The sequence below is a fragment of the Dendrobates tinctorius genome, unplaced genomic scaffold, assembly GCF_039654945.1.
Source record: "Dendrobates tinctorius isolate UK_male_01 unplaced genomic scaffold, ASM3965494v1 ptg000009l, whole genome shotgun sequence".
NCBI lineage: Eukaryota > Metazoa > Chordata > Amphibia > Anura > Dendrobatidae > Dendrobates > Dendrobates tinctorius.
The window spans coordinates 23,089,391-23,107,643 of NW_027361677.1; the positions used below are offsets into that span (position 1 = coordinate 23,089,391).

At 42.1% G+C, this 18,253-nt stretch overlaps 1 long non-coding RNA gene across 2 annotated transcripts in view; it reads left to right on the forward strand.

The window, feature by feature from the left end:
• The window catches only part of LOC141097352 (uncharacterized), an 827,194-nt gene extending 820,719 nt beyond the window's left edge, over positions 1-6,475 (forward strand). For both annotated transcript variants that reach the window (XR_012233922.1, XR_012233923.1), the window contains exon 5: positions 6,403-6,475. This is a non-coding gene — a long non-coding RNA (uncharacterized lncRNA). The remainder of the gene's footprint in view (positions 1-6,402) is intronic.
• Positions 6,476-18,253: the final 11,778 nt, after the last annotated feature.

Here is an 18,253-nt window from a genome sequence, read left to right on the forward strand (position 1 = left end):
TACAGGTATCATTATACATCTCAGCCTGGAGCCACCCGCTGAAGAGCTAGATACTGCTAGTTACCAAGAGCAGTCAGGCTCATTTATATAGAAGGCTGGTTGCCCTTCATGACATCGGTCCTAAATACTTTAAAGCATCTTCAACAAAGACCACTGAGCTAAATAGAAAAGGACAGCCAAAACGAGCTTTCCTGGGAAAAAGACACAATTGTGCCCTGTACTGAGTCCCTGCAGGTCGTGACCCATTATAAGGCCTGGACACTTGGGTGACACCACTACTGAGGATTACAGCTAGCCAAAAGGATGAAGGTCACTAGATAATGAAGTGGCCAGCATTGGCTTTCTGCCATTCACACTCTCAGTACGGACTAATAGAAGCGTGGGAAAAATGTGGGCATTCAATAAACACAGCTGATCATCCTGCTAGTACCATTATTTGCAGTGTGCCGTAATTCAGTGTCACCAATCACAAAAAAAACCCTCTATATTTGCACGCAGCCTCATCTGTATGTGCATCTGCTATTGTCACAGTGCTAAAGAAAAAAGAACTGAACATATGCTGAATGCACATCTTACTTTTTATGACTAAATTCCATTTTGTGTTATTAAGAATGCAAATTTACAAATCCTGTCTAATTTTTAGTCAGTCTAAAAATTAGCCAAATTTATCATAGTGGCCCATAAATTGCTTGCATAATTAAGGTCCATTTAGATTGCATGATTATTGTTTTTATTAATTCTATTTTCAAGATAGTCATGTAGGCTGACCTTCACCCAACGAATAATCAAAACGTTTGTTCGCCAGGTGAAATGATCTTTTGGCTTGTACAAAAGTTGATCGTTCTCGGCAGTGCATTTTCCTGTGTACCACAGGCCAAGAACAATGGTAGCCTATTCACACTGAACTATCTATTACAGATCATTCAGTGCCTGTGTAAACAGGTATTAGACGAACACCGACAGGTAAATATTTACCTATCGACGGTCGTTTTATATTTTATGTCATAAATCAATATTTCATGTGGAATTAAGAAACTTTGCAATATATTATTGCAAAAAAATCTGCTTCATCCTCAAAATTCTCAATTCAGGGATAAATTCTGTCGTCAGTGAATGCAGACTTTCCAATTACTGAGATAGGAAATGACGGTTAGTGTTCATAGAGTTCTATGGAGAGCTATAACTATACGGAACTTGCAGCGTAATGACAGTGTCTGCCTCCAGCTCTTCCCTCCTGCATAAAATGCTACAAGCATCAATTGTCATCTCCTATCTCAGTAATCGAGTCGAATGGTCGTCTGTTCTTTATTATTTTCCTTTATCCTCCTTTATAATTTTCTAATTTTGGAATATCTTTCCCCACTTGTTATTATTTTTTATTGCGGCTTTGTATGACAGATTGACTATTAATATCTGGCAACCACATAAGGACACAAGGACTGTCTAAAAAAAAAAAATATATATTCAATCCGACCAATTGACTTTTTGTCCCAAAAATGTGCCCGCAGTCAAACTAACTTGTCAGTCTGATTCTTTTTTTTCCTGCGTTTAGTCAGTCTGCAGAAACCTCCATATGTATAGGGAAAACCTTTTCAGCAGTATTCCTTATTTGCGTGTAGATTAAATGTCCCAGTCCTCCATGCATTGTCTGTATAACTATAGATGCAGCTTAAGAACCTAGGAACCATTTTTAATGATATCTTCCGTTCCTCATGGAAATACCGGCATTATCTACCATATACCTGATGTGTCAGAAGCTCTCACTCACAAGCACCCAGACCAAAGGGAAAAATGTAATTACGCTAGAATATTTTAATTTGTTTCCAGGCTAGATCTTGTAAGCTGTGATGAAGAAAATCTTCCATTATGTGGATTCATTTAATTTCCCCACAGTTGAGGGTGAGATGACAGATGGAGGGATTGGATTGGAATGTCTCTTATGCTGTATGTGCTTCCTTGTCACTTAATTTTGTATATAAAATAGGATTTTTTTTAAGATATTAAACATCTGCTATTGCGTATCTGCCCCCGGAAATATGTATTTTAAGGATATTGCATAGTGCAAGAGGATTACATTTCCAGAATGTAGGTGAAAAGTGTGACCCAAAACTTGAAAAAGAGGGATATTCCTTGGATATAATTTTAGAGATTTATGTTTCTGCCTATCAGTTTGGGTACTATAGTCTAACTGTATAGAAACCATATGAGCCCTGGTAAATGCCCCGGTGACTAAGGCTGTTGCATACTGGTCCACCTTCACAGCCATTTTATTTTTTGTGCCACTGCCTCAACTACAAAAATAAAGCTCTGGGTTTAAGGAAAAAATATATTATTTGGTTTATGCAGCTTTTTTGCAAAACTATGAGTCTCCATGATAGTAACATTGTATAATCTGACCCTGCAGCCACCTGTTCTTCCATCATGACCTTACTAAAGGTACCGTATGTTAGCAGAAATTTAGGGCTCATCCACAAGTCCAATTTTCACGTACAATTGCGGTCTATCTTTTTCACAAATAGCACTTGTACCTGATATAGTCTATGTCCGAAAAATCGCAGAGACGCATCCAATTTTGATCTAAGGGTCACATCAAAATTTGCAATGGTTCCATGAAAAAATTAGACTGTACTCAGATGACACTTTCACGTACTGTCAGGATGGAGACGGTGGATAAACTTTTATTTTTCAATTTCTCCCTGTATGAGAAAAATGGATGACACTTGGACCACACTGTGATCAAATTCTGATGAAAAAATTGGATGTGTGAATGAGCCCTCTAGCGCAGCGGTATCCACGCTGTGCAGTGATGAGGTAGCGACCCAGCAAAGTTCCAAAACAAAAGTCTCTTTAATGCTCAACTCACATAAACACAGCACATGATATCCTCGGGATCGCAGCCGGGAAACATAGCCTCTGGATTACAGTTGATAAACACACCAGTCCACCTCCGGATTGCAGCGGGACACAGGACAGTCTACCTCCGGTTCACAGCTGGGCACAAGACATTCCACCCCCAAGACCGGTTACCGTGGGCGACTGCACCGCCGTATATTGGCAGTTTGGCTCCACTTGCCTGTGTTGCCTCACACAGGTGGAGCTCTGCACTCTTGCAAAAACCAAACTGACACTGACCTTGACACACCCAAACCCTGTACTGCAGGGTCTTTAACTGGAATCTGTGGCCATAGGTCACATGGAAAACCCGTGCCGGGGGAGGGAACGGACTGCCCCACTACCATTGTGTAGTCCGTTTCAAAAATAAAAGCCCAGCAGGTTTTCTTAAATCTGTCCTGGACAAATTGCATTCCAAGACCTATACTCCTTTTTTTTAAACTTTGTTTTTATTGAATTAAAAAAATGTAGATGTTATTCAAAGCAGATATATCAAAATCTCTATATTGGAGACTGCATTAGTATACATGACAATAAGACAAAACAAACACAAAACCGGGGGATACTCGCTTTTATTCAGCATTGCAATCACAGCTACGCCTGTGACTGCAATGCACTCGCATGGCCTCAATACACCTCTGTGTGCATCCTGGGGGGAACACATAACGACCCTTACATATGACACCGGTCACTGCCTCACAGCCCTTAGGAACAGATAACGTGTTACTGCAATATGCGCTTACACAGCATGTGCTTGTAGTATTTTACCATGGAGATGCATAAGGGGTACTTCACACTAAGCGAGATCGCTAGCGAGATCGCTGATGCGTCACCGATTTTGTGATGCAGCAGTGATCTCACCAGCAATCTTGCTGTGTGTGACAGGCATCAGCGACCGCCCCTCCGACGGGTATCGCTGATCGTGCAGGAATGTCCTGGGCCATTTTTCGATCGTTGGTCTCCCGCTGGCCAGCACGCTGCGTGTGGCAGCGGGAGACCAACGATCAGCGAGCTCCCAGCGCTGTAAGCACACGCTGGGAGCTGGTATCCAGGGTAAATATGGTATCCTGGGTAACTAAGCGCACGCGTTGCTTAGTTACACGCTGTGTACCCTGGATACCAGTGTTCTCGCGCTGGGAGCTGGTATCCAAGGTAAACAGCGGGTAACTAAGCGCCGTGCGCGCTTAGTTACCCGCTGTTTACCCTGGATACCATCTCCCAGCACGAGCACGCTGGTATCCAGGGTAAACAGTGGGTAACTAAGCGACGCGCGCACTTAGTTACGCGCTAGTTACCCTGGATACCAGCGTCCTCGCTGGTCCTGATCGCTAGTGAGTCTGCCTGTTTGAGAGCTCACCAGCGATCATGTAGCGACGCACCAGCGATCCTGACCAGGTTGTATCGTTGTCGGGATCGCTGGTGCATAGTTTAGTGTAGTGGGACCCTAAGTTTGCATAGGGTTGTGGGCCCAAAATGGACATGTTTTTTAAAATTACAAAATTTTACAAAATTATTACATTTTTAGTTTGGATGCTTTGGGGCAATAAGAATATGCACACACTGAGTCTTTTTGCTGAGTTTTTGGAAGCAAAACTGAGCATAAACTCCAAGTTTTTAAGGAGGATTGGGAGAGTTTTCACTAGATTTCTGCTCCCAAAACTCATGAAAAAGACTCTGTTTTCACATAACCTAAAATAAAATTGGGTCACAAGGGCGGACCATGGGCTTTAAAGCTACAGGACTTCCCTGGTCCCATATTACATTTTATTGTGATTTGGATTTTATGTGTCTTTGTGCATAGGCGAGTTTAAGAAAGAAAAAAATGCACAGGCAGGATTAATTGCTAGGACCTCCAATTTGGCTACTTTTTTTAAGCCATGGGTGTTTATTTATAAAAGTGGTAGATTAAACCCATAAGTAATTAGGGCATGGGTGCCATATTGCTAGGGTGGTTATAATAATAATAATAATAATAATAAATTTTATTTCTATAGCGCTGACATATTCCGCAGCACTTTACATTTCAGAGGGGATTTGTACAGACGATAGACATTACAGCATAACAATAATCACATAGATCAAAACAGATACCAAGAGGAATGAGGGCCCTGCTCGCAAGCTTACAGTCTATGAGGAAAGAGGGAGACACGAAAGGTGGGTGGTAACAGTTGCCCTGATTGTACGGACCAGCCATAATGTTAAGTGTGTAACAGTACAGACGCAGAGGGCTAATGGATGCATAAAGCATGTGGGAACATGATGCGGGGAACCTGGTTATGGTAAAACTTTTGGCTCTGCCACACAGGAAATAGATTAGGTTATTGTGTTGAGGCGATAGGCCAGTCTGAATAAATGCGTTTTCAGGGCACGCTTAAAATTGTGGGGATTGGGGACTAATCGTATTGACCTGGGAAGTGCATTCCAAAGAATTGGCGCAGCACGTGTAAAGTCTTGGAGAAGGGAGGTTCTGATTATTGAGGATGCTAACCTCAGGTCATCAGCAGAACGGAGGGCACGGGTAGGGTGGTATACTGAAACAAGGGAGGAGATGTAGGGTGGTGCTGAGCCATGGAGGGCTTTGTGGGTGATGGTGGTTACATAGACAACGTTATTTTGGCAGAATTGTCTCAGGACGCACGGTCGGTCATCTAATTATTCTGCAGCATCACTAGCTCCCCAAGTTGTCAGAAAAATGGAGCAATTCACAGTGGTGTCATATCATCCAGGACATATCCTAAAAAGAAACTGGGCCCAGTAGCCTCTTATCATATTTGAGTGCACCCGTCATCAACATATGCTTTGTATACTGTTATGTTACCCATTATTCCTACCTAGAACCAATGGCAATTTTATTTTGTAAATTATTATGATTGTTTTTCCTTTTTTTATTTTAAATGCAGTTTAAAAAAAAACCTCCAATAGTTGGTCACTATTGAGCCGCACATATAGGGTAATTGTTATAATTTTTTCGAGGGGGGATATTTTTGCATGTTAGGTGTTATAAGGTGAGTAAAGATCGCTCCTGTGGGGTACTCCACGTTTTTCATATTTCATTTCTAATTTCAGACCTACATTTTATCCCTGAGTATTAGCGATCCCACATGATTAAACACTGGTCTCCACAATGCATCCATAGCTGTGTGCACATCACAGGATAGTTAAGCTGCATTCAGCGTGCGCTTGATCGAGGCGGGTGACTGCAGTCATCATCGGGCACATTATAAAAGCACCTTCAAAATATCTTTTTTTTTCTTAACCAGTAATACATAATGCCGGCTTATCTTTTGCATTGAATTAGTCTGGCTATTAGGATGTTTGTTCATCAAACGTTTCCATGTCCACTTGTGTCCTATAGTCTCTGCTTCTCTATTGCAGTATTTAGGCCCTACCATTGTTTAGATTGCAATTTTAAAAATGCAGATAATGGTCCGGAATCTATTTCCTGACTACTTGTGTATAGTCTCAGGTATTGTGTCGTTCCCCCTAATTATTGTCTTATTGTCTCTCCAGGACAGACAATGTAATGGTCAAGACTCAAGAAACATCCGTATCCGGTGGAATTTATCGCACGGAATCTAGGATTACACAGGTTAGCAAATATGATGTATGACATTATTTACGCTTCTGATTTTGCAGTATGGCACCTTATACAGCGCCCTATGGCGGTGCACAGAGTGCCTAGGCTTCTGTGATATGGAGCTACAGGAATCCACAAGCTTCACTCGTGCAGCTGCCCATTCAGACAAGGCGATAATCACTCAGGTTTTAACGCTTACGATAATGATAAATCGGACAAGTGGCCAAAACCACTTGTTTGTCTTTCACTTAAATCCTTGCGTATGATGGCGTAAAAAAAAATTATACATTGTGCAATGTAAATACCTTAGAAATCATGGGATCTTTCGACGGTATGCTACATTTCTCAATACTACTTTCAATTCACCGATTAAAAGATTGAAAATGAATGATTTTATGCACAATTATGGTAACATCTAGATGTTTGTCTGCTTTTGGGGATAGATTATTTATCACCAGTCGCCTCCACAGTCATCTACACGTGTAAATGGACCTTAATCCCTATTGAATCCACGCTTAATACATATAATGCCTGTGTCTAAGGGGCACACATCTTGATTTGACTCTGGGGCAAAAATCTTACTATCTGAAGCTGTTTCTTGTGAGTTTGTGGTTGTTTTTGAGCCAGTAATGGAAAATCTTAATGCCTCATCATTCAGTGACATGACATCAACCTTCATTAGGATGGAAGTATGAGCCAGTATGAGCCAGATCCTAACGCTGCCCTTATATGTGCCCATCTGACCCAACTCTCTTGAGGCTAAATGGGCATAAACCCTTAATTCATGATCAGTCATCTAATTGAAGCCTTCTGTAATGCTCACTTTGTGAAGTGGACCCAATAAACCCTAGGTCCGGGTGTGTACACAGACCTTGGGCGTTGGTGAAGCTGGCAGGGTGGCACATGGGGAGCGAGGACGTGGCACACTCATGAATCTTAGGAGCAGCAGGACGGATGAAGTGGAAGTCAGCAGGGATTGAAGCAGGTTAAGCACGGTGTCCACAGAAGGTGGAGGATACCAAACAAAAGTATTGAGTCTCAATCCTAAGACACAGGGCCTTAAATATAATTAGGGAGATGATGTCACTGAGCCACGCTGAGCAACCTGAAAATGCCGGCGTGGAGCACAACAGATGGCAGCGGACCAAGGTGAAGGAGGCAGAACCCGGGATACCCAGGACAGGTGTGTAACATCTTTCCAGAAGAGCAGAGGTTGTTGTAATTCTTTTTTTTTTTAGAGTTTTGTAAGCACATGTGGATGTGATGTTCACATATTCTTGGCTAGTTACCTCTATGTGTTAAGGGGTTTGTAAAGGCACCGCTCACACATCGGGAGCTGAGCAGAGCTAATGATGTCCAGTTTACAGAAAACTGCTGGTATATTGCCCGATGAGCAGATATCATGCACATGTCCTATTGATGTCTACAGACACCAGCCTGGATGAGTGCAATATTAGCAGGTATCGTGCATGTGTCGTATTGTATTGGATAGACACGATACCTGGCTATCATGGGGATGACTGTAGACGCAACATCATTAGTGCCGCTCACCTCCCAGTGCGAAATAGCCGGGACAGAGAAAATTCTTTAAGATGACCATTGGCTAAACCTGACAATTTTGTCGGACTTGGTCGACTATCTAATGCTTATGGGGGTGTCTCAATTCTTTTCAGTGGTATATGTTGTGAGAAAAACAGGAAAGATTTCTCCCGATAGGCAGACCACTTCTGGAAGTGTCTGACAGACGTTTCCTCCTCTATTAAACACATGCACTCTTGACCTGGCTGAGCTGAGCATGCATGTGGATGGCTGAAATTGGGAGAAATATCTGGCGGATGAACGAACTATCCAAGGTGCATATGAATTATAATCTTAATCTAGCCAGCACATGTTGGATGACTTGCAGTGAGAATTCATCTGTACAGCATACACAAGATTGGGTACATCAGAACCTCATGTGCCGGCAATACCGCTGCCTGTTAGATTACACGGGTGGGTGCAGTGCGTTAGGATGTGTCTTGAGGTCATTTTGACAATATCACAGCTTCTCTGTGCCCTTGATCTGCACAATGGCTCAAGAGAGTGCTTAAAAGCTGTTTATGGCCTGAATCCCCAGATTTACTGTGCAGCGCTTATTACACCCAGGTATGGGCTGCACAGCCTGCAGCAACTAATAAATAGTGGGTGAAGACAAAGCACTTATTACCGCTTCCTGGAAGCCTCTTAACACTCCCTGGGTACACACTGCGTTCTCCCTGGTCGTTCCTGCCACGCTCACACTTTCGCTCAGTCTTACTGACTGCGTGTGTTCCTGCGCCTATACCCAGCCGCCCTCTGATTGAAACCACTTTAACACGTAGAGGTGTTTTATCACACTGCAATAAGTGGTAAATGTAGCTATTACATTGCTAATGTCCTACATGCAGAATCCCCTCTCTCTGGAAGACCATGGTAATCATCTCACACCTAATGTCAGCTTAATAGACTCTCTAATGGGACATTTTCCCCCTAGTGGTTTATGAACCCTCTTGATGGCTCTTGGTGGGATTCCCAGTGTTTACTGGCATGTGCTCTATCCAATTCTCAGCCTCTCTAAGCCTTCTACCTCTCCATCTTATCACAAGGGAAAGAATCTGTTTCAGCTTTTGCTTGTCCTTAATTAATTATTTCCTCTCTGTTGCATATCCTGGCTCGGTGCCCAAGAACACCATGAATACTTCCCGGGAGCAGCAGGTCTCAACTGCCTCCACCACAAAGATCCCAGATGGGTTACATAGTTTGGGCAGGTGGTGGCTTCAAGCCTCAGGCCCAATAGGATTCTGGATAGATAGATACAGTTGTGGCTAAAAGTATTCACACCCCTGCAATTCTGTCAGATAATACTCAGTTTCTGCCTGAAAATGATTGCAAACACAAATTCTTTGGTATTATTATCTTCATTTAATTTGTCTTAAATGAAAAAACACAAAAGAGAATGAAGCAAAAAGCAAAACATTGATCATTTCACACAGCACTCCAAAAATGGGCCAGATAAAAGTATTGGCACCCTCAGCCTAATACTTGGTTGCACAACCTTTAGCCAAAATAACTGCGACCAACCGCTTCCGGTAACCATCAATGAGTTTCTTACAATGCTCTGCTGGAATTTTAGACCATTCTTCTTTGGCAAACTGCTCCAGGTCCCTGATATTTGAAGGGTGCCTTCTCCAAACTGCCATTTTTAGATCTCTCCACAGGTGTTCTATGGGATTCAGGTCTGGACTCATTGCTGGCCACCTTAGAAGTCTCCAGTGCTTTCTCTCAAACCATTTTCTAGTGCTTTTTGAAGTGTGTTTTGGGTCATTGTCCTGCTGGAAGACCTATGACCTCTGAGGGAGACCCCGCTTTCTCACACTGGGCCCTACATTATGCTGCAAAATTTGTTGGTAGTCTTCTGACGTCATAATGCCATGCACACGGTCAATCAGTCCAGTGCCAGAGGCAGCAAAGCAACCCCAAAACATCAGGGAACCTCCGCCATGTTTGACTGTAGGGACCGTGTTCTTTTCTTTTAATGCCTCTTTTTTTCTCCTGTAAACTCTATGTTGATGCCTTTGCCCAAAAAGCTTTACTTTTGTCTCATCTGACCAGAGAACATTCTTCCAAAACATTTTAGGATTTTTCAGGTAAGTTTTGGCAAACTCCAGCCTGGCTTTTTTTATGTCTCGGGGTAAGAAGTGGGGTCTTCCTGGGTCTCCTACCATATACTCCCTTTTCATTCAGACGCCGACGGATAGTACGGGTTGACACTGTTGTACCCTCGGACTGCAGGGCAGCTTGAACTTGTTTGGATGTTAGTCGAGGTTCTTTATCCAACATCCGCACAATCTTGCGTTGAAATCTGTTGTAAATTTTTCTTTTCCGTCCACATCTAGGGAGGTTAGCCACAGTGCCATGGGCTTTAAACTTCTTGATGACACTGCGCACGGTAGACACAGGAACATTCAGGTCTTTGGAGATGGACTTGTAGCCTTGAGATTGCTCATGCTTCCTCACAATTTGGTTTCTCAAGTCCTCAGACAGTTCTTTGGTCTTCTTTCTTTTCTCCATGCTCAATGTGGTACACACAAGGAGACAGGACAGAGGTTGAGTCAACTTTAATCCATGCCAACTGGCTGCAAGTGTGAATAGTTATTGCCAACACCTGTTAGGTGCCACAGGTAAGTTACAGGTGCTGTTAATGACACAAATTAGAGAAGCATCACATGATTTTTCGAACAGTGCCAATACTTTTGTCCACCCTCTTTTTTATGTTTGGTGTGGAATTATATCCAATTTGGCTTTAGGACAATTCTTTTTGTGGTTTTTCATTTAAGACAAATTAAATGAAGACAATAATACCAAAGAATTTGTGTTTGCAATCATTTTCAGGAAGAAACTGAGTATTATCTGACAGAATTGCAGGGGTGTCAATACTTTTGGCCACAACTGTAGTTAGATATCTAAAGATGAAAAAAGCAGGCAACTCTCCAGTAATAACAAAAATAAAGTGGACTTTAATCAGCCCATGTGATGTGGCAATGCTTCGGTTACAGTGAACCTTTTTCAAGACAACCTTTTTTCATCTTTATATATTTAGCAAAACTGGATATTTTTTTGGGAGACCTTGCATCCACCATTCTAGTGTTACTAAGGTGCTGTTCGTATTTTTTTATTCTAAATAGACAGATAGATAGATATATGGTTTGTTGGCTAGAAGAATAAATCACAACACGAAAAAATGGTAGCACTGGTATTTAAATCCAAAGACAGTGATGCACAATGTCAATAAAACCAGAAGCTAAAATTAAAATAATAAAATAAAACCTCCACAGTAGACTCTTCTTTTTGCATACGGAGTCTTTTCATTTTGCAAATGCCCCAATTCATTGCACAATTTGTGGCCCAGTATACTGAATGGAGCAATATATGGAGTCCATTATACTGAATGGAGCAATATATGGAGCCCATCATATTGAATGGAGCAATATGCGGGGCCCGTTATACTGAATGGAGCAACATATGGAGCCCGTAATGCTGAATGGAGCAATATATGGGGCCCATTATACTGAATGGAGCAATATATGGAGCCCATTATACTGAATGGAGCAATATGCGGGGCCCGTTATACTGAATGGAGCAACATATGGAGCCCGTTATGCTGAATGGAGCAATATATGGGGCCCATTATACTGAATGGAGCAATATATGGAGCCTATTATACTGAATGGAGCAATATGCGGGGCCCGTTATACTGAATGGAGCAACATATGGAGCCTGTTATCCTGAATGGAGCAATATATGGGGCCCATTATACTGAATGGAGCAATATATGGGGCCCATTATACTGAATGGAGCAATATATGGAGCCTATTATACTGAATGGAGCAATATGCGGGGCCCGATATACTGAATGGAGCAATATATGGAGCCCGTTATGCTGAATGGAGCAGTATATGGGGCCCATTATAATGTATGGAGCAATATATGGGGCCCATTATACTGAATGGAGCAATATGCGGGGCCCGATATACTGAATGGAGCAATATATGGGGCCAATTTTACTGTATGGAACACTATGTGGTGCCCATTAAACTGTATAGATCAGGGTTCCCCAACTCCAGTCCTCAAGGCCCACCAACAGATCATGTTTTCAGGATTTCCTTAGTATTGCTCAGGTGATAATTGCATCACCTGTGCAATACAAAGGAAATCCTGAAAACATGATCTGTTGGTGGGCCTTGAGGACTGGAGTTGGGGAACACTGGTATAGATCACTGTATGAGGCCATAATACTGTATGGAGGAGTATATGGGGACCATAATACTGTATGAAGGACCATATGGTGGCCCATAATACTGTATGACGGACTATATGGTGGCCCATAATACTGTATAGTGGACTATGTGGTGCTCATAATACATTATGGAGGACTCTTCTGGGACCTCGCTGAATATTAAGGCGTTTTTATTTTTTTTTTGGGTGGGGGAGGTCCAACCAGAACCTCTGCTATGGGATTTCTATGTATGCCCCCGGGGCTCTGCAAACCACCTGTTCAAGTTCATGACCGTAATGAATTTACAAAATTACTGAACAAGTATGGCTTCTTTGGAAGGGTTGCTAGGAGAAAGCATCTTTTTCAAAAAGAACATGGTGGCACAGCTGAAGTTTGCAAAGTTGCATCTGAACAAGCCACAAAACTTCTGGGCAGACAAGACCAAAGTGGAGATGTTTGGTTAAAAAAAAAAAAAGTGTATCATTGTATCTCAATCACAGTATATCAGCACAAACACCTCATACCAATCGTCACTCACGATAGTGGAGGGGTGATGATTTGGGCTTGTTTTGCAGCCAAAGAACCTATGCGCCTTGTAGTCATTGAGTCGACCATGAACTCCTCTAAGTCAAAAATAGATTTTTTTTAACTCTAGTCAAAAATATCCAAAAGCTAAAACTTGGCCGAAACTGGGTCATGCCACAGTACAATGATCCTCAGTACACCAGCAAATCCTCATCAGAATGGCTGAAAAAGAAAAGTATCAAGGTATTGCAAAGATAGTTATAGTCCAGACCTCAACCCAATAGAAAAGCTGTGTCAGGAATGGTTTTCCAGGCCTGGAGTCCAAGTCTGAAGTCACTCTACGTGACTGCAGACTTGTGAATCCTCATAGCGCTAACAGTGCACACTGTCGGGACTCCTTGTGCTTGCGTTGGGAGCCGTTGATCATGTGTACATACTTCCAGCCACATTCCAAATAGACATGTCCGGCAGTGACGCTGCGAACAACTAGTTAGCATGTGACAGTATGTTTGCCAACTGCATACTTCCAAGCCTGGACAACCCCTTTAAGAGATCTTTGTAGAAAGAAATTACTACAAACCTCAAAAAACAAAAGCACGTATATATATATATATGTGTGTGTGTGTATTCTCTACATTTTCATGACTCACGGAGCAGTTTCTGACCTTTAAACAATATGTAATATTAGACAAAGGGAAACTGAGCAAACAAACATTAAAACATTAACCATTTAAAGAACTAAGTTATTTAACGACTGTGAGTAATTGCTTACTTAGGTTTCTTGCAAAATAAATGTTAACATGACTAATATTCAGCTCCATATATGAATAGGGTTATGTCCGCTCCGCAGCCTGTGCAACCCCATTCACGGAGCACAAGTCTAATGGCAGCACAGAAAAAGATCTTGAGTGAAGTCAGCAAATCTGCAGTAACAGGTTGGTGCTATCACATCAAAATGGACCAGAATATTTACAGAGCTTTCTATGGATTTTTAGTTAATACACCCTTCAAATGTCACTGCTCTGCTGATTCTAGAACAGTTCTTCTGTGCCCCTCCATTCCAAAGTCACGTCCCCCCGGTAATAAAGATGCTATTTTTCTTTCCACCTACTGGGCGTACACCACTGAACTTCTCTGTGGGCTTGGCCGTGTTTTGATTGGCCAGCGTGAGAGGGGGGAAAAGCGAACACCAACAGAGAATTTCAGTGGTATACGCCTTGGTGGAAGGAAAATTTTCATCTATATTAATGCGGGACATAACTTTGAAACAAAGGGTCAGCAACATTTGGAGGAGGCACTCTGTATAAATTAAGATATCAAGTGAATGGTAATTTTAAATATTTTTCTAGAACCTTCACTAGGGACTGAAACGTCACCACATGGGCAAATAAAGTCCACTAATTTTACACTTTATCCTGCTGGAGGGAAGAAGAAAGGAAAGGCTATATAAGTTTTATAGATATGAAATATATAGATAGATACATAGATAGATACAGTTGTGGCAAAAAGTATTGACACCCCTGCAATTCTGTCAGATAATACTCAGTTTCTTACTGAAAATGATTGCAAACACAAATTCTTTGGTATTATTATCTTCATTTAATTTGTCTTAAATGAAAAAACACAAAAGAGAATGAAGCAAAAAGCAAAACATTGATCATTTCACACAAAACTCCAAAAATAGGCCAGACAAAAGTATTGGCACCCTCAGCCTAATACTTGGTTGCACAACCTTTAGCCAAAATAACTGCGACCAACCGCTTCCGGTAACCATCAATGAGTTTCTTACAATGCTCTGCTGGAATTTTAGACCATTCTTCTTTGGCAAACTGCTCAAGGTCCCTGATATTAGAAGGGTGCCTTCTCCAAACTGCCATTTTTAGATCTCTCCACAGGTGTTCTCTGGGATTCAGGTCTGGACTCATTGCTGGCCACCTTAGAAGTCTCCAGTGCTTTCTCTCAAACCATTTTCTAGTGCTTTTTGAAGTGTGTTTTGGGTCATTGTCCTGCTGGAAGACCCATGACCTCTGAGGGAGACCCAGCTTTCTCACACTGGGCCCTACATTATGCTGCAAAATTTGTTGGTAGTCTTCAGACTTCATAATGCCATGCACACGGTCAAGCAGTGCAGTGCCAGAGGCAGCAAAGCAACCCCAAAACATCAGGGAACCTCCACCCTGTTTGACTGTAGGGACCATGTTCTTTTCTTTGAATGCCTCTTTTTTTCTCCTGTAAACTCTATGTTGATGCCTTTGCCCAAAAAGCTCTACTTTTGTCTCATCTGACCAGAGAACATTCTTCCAAAACGTTTTAGGCTTTTTCAGGTAAGTTTTGGCAAACTCCAGCCTGGCTTTTTTATGTCTCGGGGTAAGAAGTGGTGTCTTCCTGGGTCTCCTACCATACAGTCCCTTTTCATTCAGACGCCGACGGATAGTACGGGTTGACACTGTTGTACCCTCGGACTGCAGGGCAGCTTGAACTTGTTTGGATGTTAGTCGAGGTTCTTTATCCAACATCCGCACAATCTTGCGTTGAAATCTCTTGTCAATTTTTCTTTTCCGTCCACATCTAGGGAGGTTAGCCACAGTGCCATGGGCTTTAAACTTCTTGATGACACTGCGCACGGTAGACACAGGAACATTCAGGTCTTTGGAGATGGACTTGTAGCCTTGAGATTGCTCATGCTTCCTCACAATTTGGTTTCTCAAGTCCTCAGACAGTTCTTTGGTCTTCTTTCTTTTCTCCATGCTCAATGTGGTACACACAAGGACACAGGACAGAGGTTGAGTCAACTTTAACCCCTTCACTACCAAGGGTGGTTTGCACGTTAACTCCCGGGCCAATTTTTACAATTCTGACCACTGTCCCTTTATGAGGTAATAACTCTGGAACGCTTCCATGGATCCCGGTGATTCTGACACTGTTTTCTCGTGACATATTGTACTTCATGTTAGCGGTAAAATTTCATTCAAATAACTTGCGTTTATTTGTGAAAAAAATGGAAATTTGGCGAAAATTTAGAAAATGTCGCAATTTTCCAACTTTTAATTTTTATGCTCTTAAATCACAGAGATATGGCACTCAAAAAACTTAATAGATAACATTTCCCACCTGTTTACTTTACATCAGCACAATTTGGGAACCAACATTTTTTTGTTAGGAAGTTATAAGGGTTAAAAGTTGACCAGCGATTTCTCATTTTTACAACACCATTTTATTTTTAGGGACCACATCACATTTGAAGCCACTTTGAGGGGTCTATATGATAGAAAATACCCAAAAGTGACACCATTCTAAAAACTGCACCCCTCAAGGTGCTCAAAACCACATTCAAGAAGTTTATTAACCCTTCAGGTGCTTCACAGGAATTTTTTGAATGTTTTAAAAAAAAAAAGAACATTTAACTTTTTTTCACAAAAAAAATTATTTCAGGTTCAATTTTTTTATTTTACCAAGGGTAACAGGAGAAATTGGACTGCAAAAGTTATTGTGAAATTTGTCCTGAGTACGCTGATACCTGATATGTGGGGGGAATCACTGTTTGGGCGCATGGCAGAGCTCGGAAGGGAAGAAGCGCCGTTTGACTTTTTCACTGCAAAATTGGATGGAATTCAGATTGGACGCCATGCCACGTTTGGAGAGCCCCTGATGTGCCTAAACAATGGAAACTCCCCCACAAGTGACCCCATTTTGGAAACTAGACCCCTCAAGGAACTTATCTAGATATGTGGTGGGCACTTTGAACCCCCAAGGGCTTCACAGAAGTTTATAACGTACAGCCGTACAATTAAAAAAATCATATTTTTTCCACAAAAATGATCTTTTCACCCCCAATTTTTATTTTCCAAAGAGTAACCGGCCCCCAAAAGTTATTGTGCAATTTGTCCCATATATGGGGGGTAAACCACTATTTGGGCACATGGCAGAGCTCAGAAGGGAAGCAGCGCCATTTAACTTTTTTGGCTGGAATTGAGATAGGACGCCATGTCGCGTTTGGAAAGCCCCTGATGTACCAAAACAGTGGAAACCCCCCAATTCTAACTCCAACCCTAACCCTAGCCCTAACCCTAGCTCTGACCCAAGCCCTAACCCTAATGTGAAAATGGAAATAAATTAAAAAAAAGTTATTTTATTATTTTTCCCTAACTAAGGGGGTGATAACGGGGGGTTTGATTTACTATTTATGGCGGTTTTAAAAATTTGGCAGCTGTCACACGCTAAAAGACGCTTTTTATTGTAAAAATAGTTTATGCATCACCACATATTGAGAGCTATAATTTTTCCGTATTTTGACCCACTGAGTCATGTGAGGTCTTATTTTTTGCGGGACGAGTTGACGTTTTTATTGGTATCATTTTCGGGCATGTGACATTTTTTGATCGCTTTTTATTCCGATTTTTGGGACGCAGAATGAACAAAAAACAGCGTTTCATGAATTTCTTTTGGGGGGTGCGTTTACACCGTTCCGCTTGCGGTAAAATTGATAAGGCGGTTTTATTCTTCGGGTCAGTACGGTTACAGCGATACCTCATTTATGTCATTTTTTATGTTGTGGCGGTTTTATGCAATGAAAACAATTTCTATATAAAAAATAATTATTTTTGCATCGCTTTATTCTGCAAGCTATAACTTTTTTACTTTTTGCTGATGACACTGTGTTGTGGCTCGTTTTTTGCGGGACAAGATGACGTTTTCAGCGGTACCATGGACATTTATATGCGTCTTTTTGATCGCGCGTTATTGCACTTTTTGTTCGGCATTATGATAATAAATCATTATTTTTTGCTTTGTTTTTTATTTTTATTTTTTAAGGGGTTCGCTAAAGGGGTTAACTAATGGGACAGTTTTATAGGGTGGGTCATTACGGACGCGGCGATACCAAATATGTGTACTTTCATTGTTTTTTTATTTTCAAAAAATGAATTTATTAGGGAATATTTTTTTTTTTTTACTTTATTATAATGTCCCATGGGGGACATCACTATCCTGTATCTGTCACAGGCACTGCTGCAGGCTTCCTCATGCCTGCGCTCTGCGGGCAGTGAGGAAGCCAGCTCCCTGCAAGCCCCCGTCGCCATATTGGATCCGGGGACCTGCAGGGAAAGCGACCCCTGCAGCGGCGCTGCACATCACGCTGCTGTGGGGGTCGCAGGGAAGCACGGAGGGAGCCCCCTCCCTGCCGATGCTTCCTTTAATCCCTGGTACACCGCGATCATGTTTGATCGCGGTGTGCCAGGGGTTAACGTGACGGGGGCGGTCCATGACTGCCCCTGACACATTGTGCCGGGTGTCAGCTGTGATAATCAGCTGACACCCGGCAGCGATCAGCGGCGCTCACCACGTGAGCGTCGCTGATCACATTAGACGTACTATTCCGTCCTTGGGACTTAGGTCCCAGGACACATGGATGGAATAGTACGTCCAATGTAGGAAAGGGGTTAATCCATGTCAACTGGCTGCAAGTG